The following is a 4,528-nucleotide window of genomic DNA, read 5'->3' on the forward strand; positions in this document are numbered from 1 at the left end:
GATGTCATGGAGATCTAAGGGTCTCCATGACATCACGAAATAGAGGCATTTCCTTTAATCCACCCGACACTGGACCAAGAGTTCCCAGCCAGCAAACTGGTGCTGTGGGAACCAACACATGGGCACCGGTCACAACATAATATGTGGATGTACTCAAGAAAGACACAGGAGCGCAAAGCACCAACAAGCTGGCCGGATGTATGGAGAACCGGGATGACTGGAGGCGACGATGGAAGGCTCGTCTGAGGACGACCTAGAGAGAGACCCGACACTGAAACATAGCTTTATTACATCACCATTGAGAGCCAGTTATACCCTGGCATTGGTACATATCTTCATTACGTCATACGCATAAAGCGACCCAAGTATACTACTTTTCAACTTACAAACTACATATACATATGTCAAGTTCATTTCCTGTTCAACTCCAAAGGACTAGAGACAACTCAAGATTCCCAACTCATTCAACTTTTTATTTTCCCAACTTTGTTGCTTTTGAACTGTTGGCTTCATTTTTTTGATTGGTTGGTTAATCAAGTAGGTTGTAAACCTTTGAAGACAGAAAAACAAGGTTACAACAATGCCAAACAGATAATATTCTTTTTAAACAGCTAATCACTCAAGTTATTTTTAACCAATCTTGTTTTTAAACAATAAAGTATTTTAAGCAAGCAAATGTGTTTAACAATTACATGTATTTTAAAGAATTCAATGTTAAATTAAATGACTTAACCTCCAATTCATTAAAGTCAATATTTTAGACAAATTATTAAAGTCAACATTTTAAATTAAACACTTCAAATTAACCATTTAAATGGAACAGATATTTCAAATCAAGTAACCATTTAAGCACTTAGCTGATCCTTGAGCTTGTAGATCAGCTCTTTTCTAAATAGGAATTTTAAAACTTTAACATATGGTGAGCCATGAATTGTCCACATTTTTAATAGTCTTTTAAATTCTTGAAGTAATGTAAATGATTAACAGTTTTTATCTTTGTCTTATTCTTTTGTAATTTATACTTAAACACAAATGAATTAACTTCCAAAACACTGTCAAGTGTGAACACAGAAGGGTGCCCAATTAACACAATGAATGTGTTCTACAATGTATTCCTTAAACCAACTTAAATGGTAGTCAAACCATGAACACATTAAACAGTATTGCAGAATTTCAACAAAGTATAAATAAACATTTCAACAGACCATTGGCATCTTTGTGCTGAACTCCTGAAAGAACTTGTAGTGTCTTCTCTCTGCCTCCAATTGTTTGAATGGCCTTTTATAGTCTCCAGGTGCTCCTAATGAGCAGCAGCCATCTTTTTTGTTGCACTCTGGGAAGGGTAGTTTTTTGAGATGCCAAGCAAAGGCTCCATTACTGAGTTTTGACTCAACAACATATATACAACTTACATATACATACATGTATACCGTATATGTAATCTGAAACCTATCTTTATTACGTCACCATTGCGAGCCAGTTATAACCCCTCACTCACCCGTATTAATTACATCATTACTTGTTATGCTTTGTAGTGCTTAATTGGTTGTTATTAATTACGTAACCAGTCAATGTGTTTTAATCGTTTCAAATGAATTACGATCATTTACAAGGTTCAATAATAAGGAATATTTTCTTTCAGTCTAACAGATAAACCCAAAGAAGATACTTAAATATAATAGAATCTAATAGGAAGAACGTGTCCTGACAAGCGTCAGGAAGACAGAGGTTAGAGACAGATCACCTTGTAGCAACTCGTTGTGAGAGACAAAGATTATCAACACCACCTCCACCATGGCCTACAATAACATACAGGACGTTCAAACATGCAGTGTGACTCTGATCAGCCCATAGTGACAATCAAAGCAGATGGGGTGGGTTATTCTAGGAGCGTGGCAACAATCATGGACATTCGTAAGGAAAGGTGCATATAGGAATGTCCCCATGAGGACTGCAAGGACAAGATTGTTGACCTTAAGAATGGAAATTACCGCTGTGAGAAATGTAGAAGAGAATTTCCTGAGTTTGAATATAGACTCAATATAGCAGACTTTCGTGGCGAGAAATTGGTGTCATGCTCCCAGGAAATAGTTGAAGTCCTCCTGGCACAACAGTACTTGCCACTTTCCACTTTACCACTTTCACTGGACGATAGTCCCTTGAGTTGCAGCAACTCGTTTTCAAGTCAAATTAGAGCAGGAGCTTAAAGGCTACATCGCAAAATCCTGGGTTCAAGGTTTTCCTGTGTAGAATAACAGGCAATTCAATTCAAATGCAGGTTTTAATCCCGCTGTCGAGTCTGTCGACTATAGGAAAATCTTAGCGAGGGAAGTTAATGAACAGCTCACTTTTGTACTTCCTAAAGAAACGCCAATGTGCCCTTGACCGAGGCTCCTAACCCCACGTTTGCTCTAGTGGGCAGCAGACTGCATTATATTGGCCAGCTCCCAAGTCAGTTCAGGCATGTCTCTGTTTAGCCTGATTTTACTTTGTCATGCCACAGTGTCATCATACACCGAAAATAGCCACGAGAAGCAAGATTACACCAGAGGTCGCACTGCACTCTCGTGATTCTATGAGTTGTGTGTGTATGTGAGACGGGCACAGACGCTACAACTTCATGCATGGGATCACGCCCACTTGTCAGGCAAAAGAAAATCCCATGCCACAATATACTTGAACGCTCGCTTTGGATGTCCTGATCATGTTTTTTTGCTCTCGATCCGATTCCGGTCATTTGATTTTGAGTATCTGCCGATACCGATTTTTCCCGATCCGATATAGAACATATCAATATACAATATCCAAAACCACAGACAATATCCAGTCTAATATCATGATATGGATATAATATTGATACTAGGGATGTCCCGATCACATTTTTTTTCTCCCGATCAGATTCCGATCACTTGAAAATGACGTGATCGGCCCCGATTTCCAATCACCTGATCAGATCGGGAAAACCCTACTCGCTTCTGATTGAGTCAAGTCAGTCGCTTCCTGTGTGAAAAGCCCCTAAAAGCTCACAGTACGTTGAGGATGCACTACTTACAGTATATGACACAGCATACATTGGACATATGATTGGGAAAAGAAGATAGTAGTAGTGTAGTATTCCCTGAATAAATAAGCCAAAAAAGAAAAGCACATTGTTGAAAATGATCGTTGTGCACTTCCATGAAGTTACTTACCTGATCTTTTTTTTCTATTGACCCTACCCCCCCCCCCCCCACACACACACACACACACACACGCACGCACGCACGCACGCACGCACGCACACAGCTCACTGCATCCTTTGCTGAAGGACACACGTTTACTGCATTAAGGCAGGCAGGCGCATTAACATCTTTTAATAGAACTATATTGATCTGGCTCTATTTCATTATTAGGCCATTTTCAATGCATATTTGCGAAGTGAAGTAATAACTTGCTCTTTGTCAGACATCAGCATCAATTTGACCTGCCTCATGGGATGGACCAAGGAGCGGCCCTGAGGTGATATTGACCTGCCTCATGGGATGGACCAAGGAGCGGCCCTGAGGTGATATTGACCTGCCTCATGGGATGGACCAAGGAGCGGCCCTGAGGTGATATTGACCTGCCTCATGGGATGGACCAAGGAGCGGCCCTGAGGTGATATTGACCTGCCTCATGGGATGGACCAAGGAGCGGCCCTGAGGTGATATTGACCTGCCTCATGGGATGGACCAAGGAGCGGCCCTGAGGTGATATTGACCTGCCTCATGGGATGGACCAAGGAGCGGCCCTGAGGTGATATTGACCTGCCTCATGGGATGGACCAAGGAGCGGCCCTGAGGTGATATTGACCTGCCTCATGGGATGGACCAAGGAGCGGCCCTGAGGTGATATTGCTGGACAGCAGTGATGGAAGGATCGAGTAGGTACTCACATGTTTAACTTAAGTAAAAGTACACTGCAATATAGATATAGGGCTCAATTTTCGTCACCGCTAAACCCCTTATCCCTAAACTTATTTGCCTTTTTTTTACTATTTTGCAAAACATTTTTGAATAGTTAAAATGGCCAGTCTACAAGCTCACAACGTGTCAATGTAGATTGGCTAGTTGAACTATTCAAAGATGTTTTTCAAAAGTCCCGTATTCAAAATGTACTAAAGTAAAAATGCAAAAACATCGGCATCAAAATATACAAAGTACCAAAAGTAATAGTACTCATTGTGCAGAATGTCCCATTAAATAAGTTCAAACTGTATTAAAAAGTTGTTTGAAAATGGCAAAGCACTGTGGGCTTGTAGATCTGCTATTTTCAAATGGCTGAAATTTCAAATACTTGTAGTGGAGTAAAACGTACTATATTTTCCTATTAGATGTAGTGGGCTATAGTATTATAAAGTATTGAAGTACTGAAGAAAGCAAAAATACCTGAATTTTTTACTTAAATTGGGGCGGCAGCGGCCTCTTGGGAACAGGAAGGTTCCCAATTCGATCCCAAGCTCCCCCAGAGTTGCTGTCGAAGTGTCCTTGAGCAAGATGCTGAACCCCTA

Source organism: Electrona antarctica (assembly GCF_951216825.1).
Source record: "Electrona antarctica genome assembly, chromosome: 19".
Taxonomy (NCBI): Eukaryota; Metazoa; Chordata; class Actinopteri; order Myctophiformes; family Myctophidae; genus Electrona; species Electrona antarctica.